Here is a 16,139-nt window from a genome sequence, read left to right as displayed (position 1 = left end):
ATGCTGGGAAAGTTAAAAGTCCGCCACAGAGTGGCTAAAAGTGGACAGTCCAGCAAGAGATGTACGACCGTCATTTGTGGGCCACAGCGACACCGAGGTCGGTCCTCGCAATGGAGAAGGTAGCCATGCATCAGCCACGTATGGCCAATGTGGAGCCGACACAGAACCACAGAGCTCCTGTGAGAGGCACGCACGGAGGTCTTCCACACATTCGTTGTTCCCTTAGTGGCACACAGCTTGTTGTGCATACTGAGGTTAAGCCATTCCGTCTCCCCCCAAAGCCACAAAACCTTGATGCATAATACTGAACGCAGGTCAGTTTCAGAGAAGCTGATCTCCATAAGCAGTTTCTGCGTAGCCTGTTTGGCCACCATGTCAGCAAGTTCGTTGCCTGGGATTCCGATGTGACCTGGGGTTCTGACAGATACCACTGAACAACTGCACTGTTCAAGGGCATAGATGGACTCCTGGATGGTTGCTACCAAAGGATGATGAGGGTAGCACTGGTCGATAGCTTGTAGGCTGCTCAAGGAGTCAGTACACAGGAGAAATGACTCACCTGGGCATGAGCGGATGTGCTCAAGAGCATGAGGTATGGCTGCCAGCTCTGCAGTTAAAATGTTGCAGCCATCTGGTAGTGAGTGCTGTTCTATATGTCCTCCATGAACATATGCAAAGCCGACATGACCCTCAGCCATCGAGCTATCAGTGTAAACCACTTCATGGACCTGGCACATGTTGAGAATCGAGAGGAAGTAACAGTGGAGAGTCGCAGCGTTAACTGAGTCCTTAGGGCCAAGTGAAAGTTCCTGGCGAAGCCACGGCCTAGGTGTACACCATGGAGGTGTTTATGAATGAACCTCAAGTATAGGTGGTAAAGGCAAGGGCTGCAGTTCGGAGAGAAGGGATCGCACACAAACTGCAATTGTAAGCCCTGACCTGGGCTGCCGATGTGGGAGATGAACTGCCATGGGCGTGAAAATGAGACAGTAATTTGGAAGTGAGGAGAACTACAAATGAGTGCAACGTAACTGTAGAGCAATTGTGCACGCCTAACTGGCAATGGAGGGACTCCAGCCTCACCGGACTCGTCCTAAAAGCTCCTGTCGCTAGGCGAATGCCACAGTGGTGCACAAGGTCAAATACATGCAATGCTGAGGGTGCCGCCGAACCATAAACCACACTCCCATAGTCAAGGCGGGATTGAACAAGGGCTCTGTAAAGCTGTAGCAGCGTAGAGCAATCTGCACCGCAGTTGGTGCTGCTCAGGCAGTGGAGGGCACTGAGGTGCTGCCAGCACTTCTACTTAAGCTGACAGAGGTGAGGAAGCCAAGTCAATCGGGTGTCGAATAGCAGTCCTAAGAATCGATATGTCTCCACTACGGTGAGTGGATCGTCATTAAGGTAAAGATATGGTTCCAGATGAAGGGAACGATGCCGACAGAAGTGCGTAACACACGACTTTGTGGCCGAAAATTGGAAACCGTGGGCTAGAGCCCAAAACTGCACCTTGTGGATGGCTCCCTGTAGGCACCGCTCAGCAACACCAGTACTGGTGGAGTAGTACGAAATGCAGAAGTCACCTGCATACAGAGAAGGTGAGATGGACAGCCCTACAACTGCTGCTAGACCATTAAAGGCCACTAAAGCAGAGAGAAACTCACTATAGAGCCCTGCGGGACCCCATTCTCCTGGATACGGGGGGAACTGTGGGATGCACCAACTTGGACATGGAAAGTACAAAGTGACAGGAAATTGTGGATAAAAATTGGGAGTGGGCCTCGTATAATGTGGCAAGGATATGATGTAGCCTGGTCATGTCACATGCTTTTCGTAAATAAAAAAAAAAAGACGGTAACCAGGTGTTGGCGTCTGGAAAAGGCTGTTCAGATGGCAGACTCGAGGCACACAAGGTTATCTGTGGTAGAGCGACCCTGACAGAAGCTGCCTCGACATGGAGCCAGTAGTCCATGTGACTCCAGGACCCAACACAACTACCGACACGCCATATGTTCCAGCAGCTTACAAGGAATGTTGGTGAGGCTGATGGGCCGATAGATATCCTCATCAAGCGGGTTTTTACCAGGTTTATGCACTGGAATGATGGTGCTCTCCCACCATTGCGATGGAAAGACGCCATCGCGCCACATCCGGTTGAAGATGATGAGGAGATGTCGCTTGTAGTCAGATGAGAGATGTTTAATCATTTGACCGTGGATCTGATCTGGCCCAGGGGCTATGTCGGGGCAATGTGCAAGGGTACTGAGGAGCTCCCACTCTGTAAATGGGGCGTTAAAGGGTTCATTGTGGCGTGTAGCGAATGAGAGGACTTTCCTTTCCATCCGCTGTTTGAAGGTGCGAAGTGCTGGGAGGTAGTTCTCGACGCAGAGGCTAGAGCATAGTGCTCAGCAAGCGCGTTTTTGTCGGTAGATAACATGCCATTGAAGTTGATGCCAGGGTCACCTGTTGGGGTCTGGTACCCAAAAAGACATCTGATCTTTGTCCAGACTTGGAAAGGCTATGAGGTGCTCCAGGCAAGGGTGCCACTTATGCCCCTGTAGAGCTCTCTGACACTCCTTAATTGACTCAGCGACTTCTGGCGACCACCAAGGGACCACCTTCCACCGGGGGCACCCCAAAGAGCGAGGGATCACATTTTCCACCACAGTAATAGTTGTTGTAGTCACCTGCTCAACCATCACACCGATGTTACCGCGTGGGGGAGATTCAGTGGTGACAGTAGAGGTGAAAGTTTCCCAGTCCGCCTTGTTTAAAGCCCAGCTGGACAGGCGTCCCTGGGCCTGACCCCAAGCCAATGACAGGAGGATGGGTAAGTGGTCACTACCACACAGGTCATCACGTGCTCTCCAGTGGATAGATGGGAGAAGTCCTGGGCTGCAAATGGGTAAATCAATGGCCGAGTAACTACCACAAGCCACACTGAAATGTGTTGCAGCCCCAGTATTTACGAGGCAGAGATCAAACTGAGACAGTAAAGTTTCGGCATCAGTGCCTTGGCCAGTGAGCATGGTGCCACTCCACAAGGTGTTACGGGCAATTAAGTCTTACAAAAGTAGGAAAGGTTAAGGGAGTTGTTCAATCAGTGCAGCTAATACATTCAGGGGTACTGCACCATCTGGAGGAAGATATACATTGCAGACAGTTATTCCCTGCATTGTCGTCCTTCTGACAGCCACAGCTTCAAGAGGGGTTTGAAGGGGCACAGTTTCACTACAGACTGAGTTTAGGACATGAACACAAACTCTACCTGACACTTGATTATAGTCGTTACAGTTCCTTACCTGACACTTGATTATAGTCACTACACTTCCTGTAATATCCCTTATAGACGTGGAGGGCAGGGGTCCACATTTCCGGGAACCAGGTTTCCTGAAGGGCAATGCAGAAAGCAGGTGTAAAGCTTGACAGTTGCCACATCTCAGCCAAGTGGTGGAAAAAACTGCCTCAATTCCACTGGAGGATGACATCATTGTGATACTGGGAAGGCATGGAACATTCAATGAGGCGGATTACGCCTCAGGGTCACCATCTGCCACTGACTTATTGCTTGAGCAGTCTATATCCATTGTGTCTGAGGGTCTGGCGAGATCCAAGTCCTCAGCGGACGCCAGAATCTCCACCTTATCCCCAGATACAGAGCTTGTAGGTAGCGATGGTAAGGGTACCACTGCAATTCCCTTGGTCTTGGGGGTCTTCCTGCTGGATTTCTCTGGCTGGGAGGGCTCACTGATTCAGTCTCTGGGACTGAGGATCGTAAAGCCGTACGACCAGCTGCTTTTGGGCACTTCAGCCACTGACGGGCGTCATCTTTCCCATTAGCAGAAATCTGGGAAGGGAGTGACCCAAGGAACCCCTTCCTGGTGAGAGGAGCTGAAGAAGCCTTATGCTTCTCCATCTCAGAAGTGGGGACTTGTGTCCCTGATGGTTTGGGTGGGGGTGGGGGGGTGGGGGGCAGTGCTCCCAAGGTAGGTGGTGCGGGAACAATGGGGGGGGGGGGGGGGAAGAGTGTAGCTTTCTGGCTCTGAGACCCAACTGGAATTTTTGGAACTGATGAGGCTCCAACTGTTCTCGAAGCGGCGGCATATGAGGAGATCATAGCCTCAGGATGTAGGCACTCATATTTTCTCTTAGCCTCAGTGTAGGTCAGTTGGTCCAGGGTATTGTATTCTCTGATTTTCCTCTCTTTCTGTAAAATCCTGCAGTCTGGCGAGCAAGGTGAATGATTCTCTCCACAGTTGACACAGATGGGAGGCGGGGCACATGGATTATTGGGATGTGATGGACGTCCACAACCTCAACATGTGATGCTGGAAGTACAGCGGGAAGACATATGGCCAAACTTCCAGATCTTAAAGCACCGCTTCAGGGGAGGGATATATGGCTTGACATCACAGCAGTAGACCACCCCCATCACCTTCACCTTCTCGGGTAAGGTGTCACCCTCAAAGGCCAAGATGAAGACACCGGTGGCAACCTGATGATCCCTTGGACCCCGATGGATGCGCCGCACGAAATGAACACCTCGCCGCACTAAATTGGGGTGCAGCTCGTCATCAGACTGCAAAAGAAGGTCCCTGTGGAAGATAATACCCTGTACCATATTTAAGCTCTTATGTGGCATGATTGTAACAGAAACATCCTCCAACTTGTTACAAGTGAGTAAACTCTGTGACTGGGCAGAGGATGCTGTTTTTGTCAAGACTGGCCCAGATCACAGTTTGGATAAGCCCTCCGCCTCCCCAACTTGTCCTCTAAATGATCTACAAAAAACTGTGGCTTCACTGAAACAAAGGAGCCCCATCAGTTCTTGTAAATACAAGGTACCAGGGTGAATAAGTTTCACTGCCATCCTTAGCCTGGCGTTCCTCACACGGTGTGGCCAGGGAGGGGAATAATTTAGGGTTGTACTTTCTAGCACTGTGCTGAGACTTGGAATGCTTAGAGACTGCTGGTGTTTGATCATCAGCAAGTGATGACGTGGTATGCTTCATCACGCATTATCTGCCCTGATGCCACACACTCCGACCAGGGGCCTTCCTCATGGGCGCCACCAAGCCACAGCAAAGGCCACCTGGCAGGATGGCCATTGCTGGGAGTCCTGATGCCCCAGGATGATGGGCATCTACTCCTTGGCATATGTGGGAAGTTAACGGCACAGGCATCAGCAGAGTGATCCCTGTGTTGTCAGGGGGCTAGAACCAACAGGGTACGTGGCAGCCCCATCACAACAGACTGGGCACCTGGATATGAGGTGCAAAGAAGTCCATGGTCATCGTCGATGCAAAAAGCGACACTGCATAGTTCATGGTGGAAAACGCACCCAGGAAGGCGTCCTAGCCCAAGAGATGGAGAATGAGCTGGACTGCAGTGCGACTATGAGAAAGTGTTCGTACATCCATATTTAAATACCATCAGGTAGGACATCAGCTGGTATAATTTTCATTAAAAATGAAACTCTTTCAGCTGTACTTAAGATGTCATATTTTTTTTTAATAAAAATATGAGAAAGTGGGCTAGAGATCTCAAGGCACGATGGACAAGATGCACCACGTATGGTGCCCTTCCCCAATTGGCTCACTCTTTGGGTAAATTTTGAAAACTGGAGGTCAAACGCTACAGGGGACTATCACATAAAGGCCAAAACATGTGAGACTCCTTTTAGTGGCCTCTTAAGAGAGGCAGGAAAACCTCGGGGCCTATTCTAATCACCAGACCTGCAGGGGGGCATTGACTTAGCAAAGAGCGTTAACAATCTGTCCTTGGAGTACAAACTATTTGTGCACCACACACTTTCTCTCAAAGAAGACAATCAGCACCGTTTCTACCTAGAATTTTCTAACCCTTGCCTTCTCGGGGATGCTGAGGTGTATCACTCCAAACTTAGGTGCTTCATTTCCAGGTCGTATAGGAAAGTCCATGTCTCATCGCCAGTAATAACATTGTCCAAATAATCTGGTTCAATGTCCACATGTTCATGCAGTTCACTCGCGATTAACACTCAACTGGCCATTTGTTTGTACGACAGAATTTTTAGCGCCAGCTTGGTGCACACCTTTCTCATGTACAACTCCTTCATAGCAGTGTCAAACAAGCAACTTTCTGGAATGTTTAGAGTGTCAGCTAAAAACCAAACACTCAATTGACAGTCAGAATTCAACAATTCACCAACACAATTCACATTGTCTTCATTTCTGTTTGTTGACTGTTTCCAGAGTGAGGGCCATCGTTCACCCCTTCCTGGCCCTCCTTGAACTTCTTCACCCACTTCCTAACTAGCACATAACTCATCGCAGACTCACAATAGGCTTTCTTTAACACTGCATGAGTCTCTGATGGCTTGTTATCGAACTTTGCGCAAAACTTGATCGCCCAACATTGTTTGACTGAATCATGACAAAGTCACAAAAAAGAGATGCACTTATTGAATGATGCTGATGCTACTGTTGCTCTGAGCAGACTGAACTTTGGTGCCCTCTAAAGATCGTCCTAGGGCACTGTGACCAATAGCGGCGTGGCAAAAAAATATATTTCATGACTTTTTGGACACACCTTGTATGCTGGCTGTTACCACAAGAGGGAGCCCGAAACATCGGGAAGGAGACAATCCATAATTGCATTTATGGCAATGGCAAACAGTACAACACTTAGCACGGAGCCCTGGGGTACCCTGTTTTCTTGGGAGAAAGTACGGGAAAAAGTAGTGTTCACCCACACTTTAAATGTGCGCTCTGCCATAAATTCACGAAGAAAAAGGGGCAGCCGACCTCGAAAGCCCCAAGAGAACGGTGTGTGGAGGATGCCTGTCCTCCAACAGGTGTCATATGCTCTCTCCAGATCAAAAAATATTGCTACTGTTTGGGATTTCCTGAGAAAATTGTTCAGGATATAAGTGGAGTGAGCAACAAGGTGGTCAACGGCGGAATGATGCTCTCAGAAAGCGCATTGGGCAGGTGTTAAAAGACTTTGGGACTCCAGCCACTAGGCTAAATGGCAATTCACCATATGCTATAAAACCTTACATAAACTACTCATGAGAGAAATGGGGTGATAGCTGAAGGGGAGATGTTTGTCCTTTCCAGGTTTCGAAACAGGAATGACGATAGCTTCCCGCCATGTCGGTCCAAATTCGATTATAAAGGCGAAGGAGGTAGCGCAGACTATGGTATAATAAATGCAGCAACATTTGGATGTGGATACCATCCAGTCCTGGGGTGAAAGAGCGAGAAGAAGAGAGTGCGTGTTGGAGTTCACACATGGAGAAAACAGTATTACAGCTTCCGCGATTTTGAGAGGAGAAAGCAAGGGGTCACACTTCCGCTGCACGTTTCTTCGGGAGAAACGCTGGAGGGTAATTTGAAGAGCTCGAAATCTCAGCAAAGTGTTGACCCAATGAGTTAGAAATTGCGACGGGGTCCACTAATGTATCACGCGCGACAGTGAGCCCAGAGACCGGGGAGAAACTAGGTGGGCCTGATAACCGTCGAATCCGACTCCAAACTTCCGAGGAGGGAGTGAAGGTGTTAAATGAGCTAATAAAGAATTTCCAACTTTCCTTCTTGCTATCGTGGATGACGCGATGGCATCGCACACAGAACTGCTTACAGCGGATACAGTTGGCCAAAGTAGGATGGTGGCGGAAAACGCGAAAAGCATGTCGCCGCTCACATATTGTGTCACGGCATGTCTCATTCCACCAAGGAATTGAGGGGCGCCGGGGCAAACCGGAGGTGCGAGGTATTGAACGTTCCGCAGCTGTAAGAATAACATCTGTAATATGAGTGACCTCATCGTCGACGCTAGGAAAGTGACAGTCATCGAATGTCGCTAGAGATGAAAAAAGTGTCCAATCGGCTTGAGCAAACTTCCAGCATCTCAGGCACATATATGGCCATTGTGGCTGCAATCTAAGGACACACGGAAAGTGGTCAGTCGAGTATGTATCAGCAAGAGTGAACCATTCAAAGCACCGAGCTAGCGGAACAGTATCGACTGAAAGGTCCAAATGAGAGAAATTTGTCGTGGAGGCTGGCAAAAATGTAGGGTCCCCAGTGTAGAGGCAAACAAGATCTGTTTGGTAGAAGACGTCTACCAATAGTGAGCCATGTGGACAAGGAAGCGGAGATCCCCAAAGCGGGTGGTGGGCATTGAAGTCCCCAACCAGCAAACAGGGGAGCGAAAGCTGACCAAGAAGATGAAGGAGATCAGCTCTTGCCACTGGTGTGGACAATGGCATGTATACAGTACAAAGAGAGAAGGTGTATCCAGAAAGGGAAAGATAGACAGCAACAGCTTGGAAGGAACTGTTTAAGGGAATTGGGTGGTAATGGACAGTATCATTGAGAAGAATCATGAGTCCTCCATGTGCTGGAGTGCCATCAACAGAGGGGAGATCAAATCGGACTGACTGAAAATGAGGGAAAACAAAGCGATTGTGGGGACGCAGCTTTGTTTCCTGAAGACAGAATATGACCGGCGAGTAGGATCGTAAGAGGATCAACAATTCATCCCGATTGGCTCGAATGCTGCGGATATTCCAATGGATAATGGACATAGGGTGGACAGAAAATGGAAGAATGTGACCAAGGTTGCCCTCAACTCAACGACTGCTCAGAGCTTGTGACCGACAGCGAGGAACGGCATTCAGCCGAAGGCAGATGATCCTGATCCATAGGTTGTTTGGGAGCAGCTCCTGCCACCAGTGATTGGCCGGTCGATCGGCCGCCAGCCGTGCGCCGCTGCGACACACAAGACGGACGTGGACGGGTACCGCCAGGTGGTGCTGTAGATGAGACACGCCGTGGCGGAGAAGGAGAGGAACTGGTTTTCTTATTAGCCTTCTTGGAAACAGGACATTGAGATTGGGGAGGAATCAATGGTTGTGAAGTCAGGGTACGTAAAAAATCTTCACGAGTATGCTCTTTTTTGGAAGTCCGGGTGTCTGATTTTGGGGCTCGTGGTTTAGCAGAACCCGATAAAGGGTGAGCCATAGAGTGAGCAGGTGATAGTGGGGAGATTGTGCTGGCCGATCTGACAACCGTGGCACTAAAGGTGAGATCACAAGTCTGCGTGGGTGAATCCTTTGTAGGCCAACGAGAGGCAAGGACAGTGCTGTATTTACCTGCGTGAGGCACAGTGGGCTTTCGACTTGCGAATAACTTTCGAGCAGCAAAGGTCAACACCTTTACTTCACTCTGATTTCCTGAATGAGCCATTCGTCTTTGAAAATGGGGCAATCTCTAGAGGAAGCAGCGTGGACACTCATACAGTTGAAGCAACGAGGGGATGGAGGTGGACAAGCACCCTCATGGGCATCCTTGCCACACGTAACGCATTTGGCCGGATTGGAACATGACTGGCTGGTATGATCGAACCACTGACACCGATATCAACGCGTAGGGTTTGGGATGTAAGGGCGAACGGAAATTATCTCACAGCCCGCTTTTTCAATGGAAGTTGAACTCTGTCAAATGTCACGAAGACAGTACGGGTTGGAACCAAGTCCTTGTCAATCCTTTTGATGACTCGATGTACAGCCATTACGCACAGGTCAGACAGGTAGTTTTGAATTTCCTTGTCAGACAATCTGTTGAGGGAGCGTGTATAAACCACCCCACGTGATGAATTTTAAGTGTGGTGCGCTTCCATCTGGACAGGGAAGGTGTGTAGCAGTGAAGTACGCAGCAATTTTTGTGCCTGGACGGCACTGACTGTTTCTAACAACAAGGTGCCATTTCTATTGGGAACAACACTTTACAGGACCTGCAATTTCGTCGACACCTTTCTGAATAATGCAAGGGTTGACTGTGGAGAAGTCTTGACATTCGTCCTACTGAGAAACAACAAGAAACTGTGGCGCTGATGGAAGAATTGTCCATGGCTGAGACTCGTTTAACTTTCGCTTGTGAGCAGACATAGTAGATGATGAGGAAACCATTGCGGAAGTATCCCCCATGATTACCGGCGTCTCCAATGGCGTGCTCCTTCCTTGTGGGGGCCAAGCCCTCTCTGAAGGCATTCCCGCCTTAGGTGACTGTTCACACCTCAAGTCACACCTCCTGAGAAACGGACGGAGGGACCAATTGGCACTTTCGGAAGGTACCAGCTCGGGTAATCACCCCTCCCTGGGCCTGGCCGTCACCAGGGAGTATGTACGTGTCCTACCTGTCTACCCGGGGTGGGGAATTACGCATTACCCCGTCGCCGGCTACGCATGGGAATGCGTGGGTCAACCTTCAGACACACACAGGGAGGAAGAAAGAGAAAGGGAGGAACAAAGAAAAGGAAAAGAAAAAAGAGAGGTCTGAAACGCCGCAGCGGAGAAGAGGGTAAAGAGAAGAGGTAAGGAAAAGAGAACAATAAAAGGAAGGACAGAGACTTGCCAGCAGAGAAAGCGAAGAAGAGAGACTGTTTTACAGTTTCAAGAATCCGTCTCCGGACGTAGGCACCAAACATACTCCCAGGGGGGAGAAAGGGAAGGGAAGAGGCGGTGGTGAGGGGTGGGGGGGAAGATGGGGATGGGGAAGGATGTGGAAAAGGAAGGTATGCAGCCTGGAAAGGAAAGACGGCCACACTAGCTCGGGGCCCTGTGCACGCTACGCACGTATCCACAAAAGAGTTGTGGACCCCCTGGGGGGAGATGGCAATGTACGTGTCAGCCGAATTATCATGGAGGAATTACAACGTGACCTGACTGGACACCTGAGAAGTCTATAAATTAGAATTATGCTGGGAAAACATCAGATCACATATCAAGCACCTTTACAGGGAGAAAATGCTTCAATAGATGAAGATGTTGGACAAGCTGCAGAACAAGGAGCAGCTGCTCTGCTAACTCACATTCCTGCTTAGATGTTGAGATAGCAACACGATACCATCTTTTGCCAATATCACACAAAATAAGGACTACAGCAGCCATTTGCACCAGAAAACAACCCAGCTTGGTGCTGGTGAAAGAAAGAATCCACTATACTGAATGCTGTCTGGACACCATCTCAGAAGATATCGGAGGTCCACCTCAAAACAGCTTTAGCTCTCTCCCCCGCATCATGGAAATGGGCTGAGGCTGTCACAGCGTACAGGCAGACAGCATATGAGGAAATGCTACCACTAAACAGATGTTGAAGTCTGAATGGTCTGCAGCATGGTAGAAAACCACCCAAGAACCACTTAAGCATACCGTGATCAACCAACAATTGTGGACATCATAAGAGTGAGAAACATGTCACCTATGCTCTATCAGCTGATGAGGCCGAAGAAATACGCTGTGAAACACGTTGCACGCTCACCGGGGCCACAGCACTGAAGTGCAACCTCTCAAAGGCAGAGAGAGAGGCCACCTGCAAGCTATACAATGATGCTGAGCTGGTTGTCCTGCTTGCTAACATAGGGAACTCTATGGTACTGCCCCTGCATTCAGAATATAAACAGAAAGTGTATGAACTTCTCGACGACACCGTCTATAGGAAGATAGGAGGAGACCCAACAGGTCGCCTCCAGAGAAGAAGCATTGAAACTCTTTGCAGTACCTTTGATGCAAGAACTGCCAAAAAGCTTCGACCATGAGCTGCTGCACCACAAACATTGTATGGGCTGCGAAAGGTCCACAAAGAGAATATCCCACTGCATCTGATAGTAACAAAGGAGCAGCAACACATGGATCAGCCCAACACCTGACTGCTTTTCTGAGTCCATTTGTAGGAAAATGTGAACATCACATTAGCAATTCTACTCACTTTGTAAAACATCTACAAGAACTTCGCCTCCACAATTGCGACTTGTTGTTGGGTTTCAGTGAGTTATTCTCTTAACCAGCATACCATTGAAGGACTCCGTGGAACTGATAAGGAAGAAATTTGACACCAATCTGACGAGGCTCTTTGAGTTTGTACTCTCTTCAATGTATCTCCTACTCAATTGTAATTACTATGGACAGACAGATGGTGTCGCTATGGGACATCCCGTCGTCAGTTGTGGTGAATTTGTTCATGGAGAACTATGAGGAGAATGCCCTAGATTAAGCTCATTATCACTATGTGAATGACATCTTCATCATTTGGCCACATGGATGGGACAGTGTAAGCAAATTTCTCCAACATCTCAACTTGCAGCACTCCCACAGTCAGTTTATGGTGGAAGTGGTACAGGACGCTGCCCTTCTGTTTTTTGATGTCCTAGTGAAACGGAAACCTGATGGCAACCTAGGACACACTGTGTACAGGAAGCCTACACACACTGATCTGTATGTGCATGTCTCCAGGTGTCACCACAACTCAGTGTGAAAGCAATATATGCACACTCATTCACAGTGCACAATCAGTCTGTGACCAGTGGTAAAGTTGCTTTATAAAAAGGGAGAAAGGGATAAGGTAGACAATTTCAGACTAATAGACTAATTTCTATGCCATCAGTGTTTGCTAAAGTTATTGAAAAGGCTGTTTATGTAAGGACAATTGATCATTTTATATCACTCAATTTGCTATCAAATGTACAGTTCAGCTTTAGAAGTCGTTAACAACTGAAAATAATGCTATATTCTCTTACCTCTGTGAGGCACTGGATGGGTTAAACAAAAGGTTTCAAACACTAAGCATATTTTTTATTTAACTAAGGCATTTTATTGCATTGATCACAAAACATGGCTCAAGAAGCTGAACCATTACGGAATACAGAGAGCAGCTCACAATTGGTTCCCCTCTTACTTTAGCAACAGACAGCAAAAGGTCATCATTCACAGTGTTGAGAATGGCTGTGATTGGGGTCAGAGTGGGGTACGGTCAAATGGCAGTGCAACACTGGACCAGTTTCAAATGGTGCAGTTTGTGACAAAAGTTCATGGCTTGTAGAAAATAAACTAACACTAAATCATAGTAAGACTCAGTTTTTACAGTTTCTAAAACACAACTCAACAAAACCTGATCTTTAATTTCACAGAATGGGCATATGATTAGTGAAATTGAACAGTTCAAATTTCTAGGTGTTCAGATAGATAGCAAAGTGTCTTGGAAAGCCCACATTTAGCATCTCGTTCAAAGACTCAATGCTGCCATTTTCACTAATCGAACAGTATCTGAAGTAAGCGATCATTCAACATGAAAAGTAGTCTACTTTGCTTATTTTCTTTTGCTTATGTCGTATGGTATTATATTTTGAGGTAACTCTTCCCATTCTAAAAGGATATTTTTGACTCAAAAATGATTTTTTATATATATTCTTCACTGTTGTTTCTTGTTAACAATCATCACAGATTGTTCTCAAGAATTAGCAGCTTTCAATCAGTTAATACTCAGCAGAAATCCAGTCTGCATTTGAATCACACTTCCGTAACTCTTGCGTATAGGGGTGTGTGGTATACAGTTGCATCCATTTTCAATAAGCTACTACAAGAATTTAACAGAAATCCACATGCTTTCAAATCGAAACTGAAGAGTTTTCTCAAGGATCACTCCTCCTTTTGAGGAGTTCCTTGAAAAATTAAGGCGATCAGTATGTTATATTGTTGATTTCCTTTACTTAAACTTAAAGCTTGACTTTTTTTTTTGGGTTCAGAAACATTTTATTCTATCTGTTATTTCATGTAGGATGGGTACAAAACTCACTGAAACGTTGCGACAAGATGACGCCACCACTTGGCTGATAACCCGAGAAGAATTCATCAATGCACAAGTTGTATCTACAGACCAGAACAGTGGTGTAAATTACTTAGAGAAAATAAGACTTATGAACTACCACACCATGAACCTAAAAATTGTTTTGAGATTATGAATTTTGCAGCAGTCAAAACAAGTTGCAATACTCTTTAAAAATACTGTATCAGAAACAGAAGAAAGGAAAAAAGTGGACTTATTTAAGAAGATGCCTGGGAGAAAATATAAATATCAAACAGACCTTGCAGCAGTAGGTTTTTATATTACTAACAGCAATGACTCAGCTACTACAATCATTTTCCGAAGGAAGGAAAATTGTTGCACTGAAACTAGGAGATACACAATCATTGAGATATTTCATTCCTCCAGTTTGCTAAGCCTATATATTTTATGATGGTTTACCATCATTCCAAAGAGAAATCAGCTTTACAAAAATGCACTACTCTAAACAGAAATCTTTAATTTTACACAAAACCAAATAGTATTTATTGAATAAAAATCCTTGTAGGCCTACTGTTATTACCAAAAGAACTTAGTGCCAGTTAATGTTGTTATATTGTGGAAATTGAAAGTTTGCCTGATGACCAACCACAAATTCCAGTGGTATCTAACTAATAGCCCCCAATGTAATGTGATCCCCTCCCCCTTCTCTTCATATAACGAAACTTACAGTGACATCATTTTGATAAAAAAAAATTGGTGTTTAGGCCTAGTGATTGTGTACATAAATTAAAAATAGACCAGCTATGCCATTCCATAACATACTTTCATAGCATAATGCCTGATAGTGGAACACCATTTGCCTACATTCCATGAGGAACAATAGTAACCTCCTCCATTATAAAAGGCTGCTGACACAGTTTCCCAGACAGGCAGGTGTAAAAGTACCAAGAATGTCATTTTCAATTATTATGTTTGTAAGATTGTAGGCCTATATGGTAAAAGAGCACTCCGCAAATGTATAAACTGTTGTGAAATGAGACCTTTAAGTAATTATGTGCCTGGATTTATGAATTAAACTTTTAATTATTTTTTACCATTTATGTTTATTAGTCTTCTAATGCTGTAATAAGCTGACAAGTACCATTATTGTAAAGCATGTGCAGCCACATAAAAACTATTACATTTTTATTCCAGTGTTGTGTTAGCATTCATGATATCTTTATCAGTAAGTTTATGAAAAGATCTATTTTATTGGTAAGTGAAATAGCGTTTTCTTCCAGTACTGCGATTAGACAATAGCCATACCTGTATGGACCACTGTTAAAATGTGTAAATAGGTCTGGGGAAACAAATCGGTCTTCTTGGAGGCATGGGTAAGTACAAATACCTAACAAAGGCGAATTCCCCTGAATCAATTATTCAACTACGAACTGATGTGTTACAATTATGGCTGCAAATACACCGGCTTGAGTCTAAACTCACTCCATATTTATTTTGCGTCCATATTCCACGGTTGTGTCGACCATGAAAACCTTTAGCTTGTGAAGCCCACGGATGGAGGTTACTATTTTCTGCGACATTTCCGTTCTCTTGCTTTCTACTTTATTTCAAAGCGGAAAACATATTAAAAATCACACAGTATTTTTAATCTAGCAAATGGCAGTTTGAAATGTCATGGTTAATATTATGTATACAGTGACTGATTAAATGTCTTAAAACTCTGATACCAAATACTTCTGTTTTGCCCAACGCGGTTTCTCTACACATTTCACTCAGTCGCAAAGTGAATGAGAAATTTTCCGAGAGAGACGCAAATATGGCGTACAACTGCCTCGTACGAAAATCCTACAGTTTTAGATCGAATATGACGCAAACACTAGAGAAAAAATTAACGTACCTTCTATGTATCTTCAGACGCACCACCCCAAGCTTTCAAGCACACAAGCGACAAGGTGGGTCACACACATAAACATAGTGATGACACAATATCATTGTAATCCCGTCGAATGGACCACTATACGAAAATCGGACTGTTATCTTGAAAGTTTTAAGGTAATGCTTATTAATTAGCAACGCAAAAATCACTTAAAACCTATTATTTATATTTACTTAGTACTCTTTTTCAAATATCACATTCTGTTGTTTCGCTTTCACCAAATTACAGCAGGTTTGCCAACTAGCGACACATACGGAAAAGATACCATTGGATACGATTGATATTACTTGTTTTCCTTTTCCCCCATTCATGATATTTTATCATGGGAACTATTAAGTGCATAAATATTTTTCATTTCTGTTTATATTTTATCTGACAAGAGGTAGCAACTTAATGGTTTTAATTTGAAGGTCAAGGCGGTTCAGCTACATTCAACGTAAAATGCATCATGTTTCTACATCTGTATCCACACTCCACAAACTACTGTGAAATGCATGGCAGAGTGTATTTTCCAATGTACCAGTCAGAGTTTCTTCCCATTCCATTCATATATGAAGCAAACAAGAATGATTGTTTAAATGTCTCTTTGGACGTTT

The 16,139-nt window shown here is 45.7% G+C and overlaps 1 protein-coding gene across 1 annotated transcript in view; it reads right to left on the bottom strand.

Moving 5' to 3' along the window:
• LOC126236101 (tudor and KH domain-containing protein homolog) overlaps positions 1-15,761 on the bottom strand; it is a 76,647-nt gene extending 60,886 nt beyond the window's left edge. Inside the window, exon 1 of the mRNA XM_049945171.1 lies at positions 15,505-15,761. The gene's annotated coding sequence lies outside the window, so the exon portion shown is untranslated. The remainder of the gene's footprint in view (positions 1-15,504) is intronic.
• Between the last annotated feature and the right edge of the window lie 378 nt (positions 15,762-16,139).

Source organism: Schistocerca nitens, chromosome 2 (assembly GCF_023898315.1).
Source record: "Schistocerca nitens isolate TAMUIC-IGC-003100 chromosome 2, iqSchNite1.1, whole genome shotgun sequence".
NCBI classification, from domain to species: domain Eukaryota; kingdom Metazoa; phylum Arthropoda; class Insecta; order Orthoptera; family Acrididae; genus Schistocerca; species Schistocerca nitens.
Note: the sequence above shows the minus strand (reverse complement) of the source record. Positions and strands in the feature narration are given on the sequence as shown.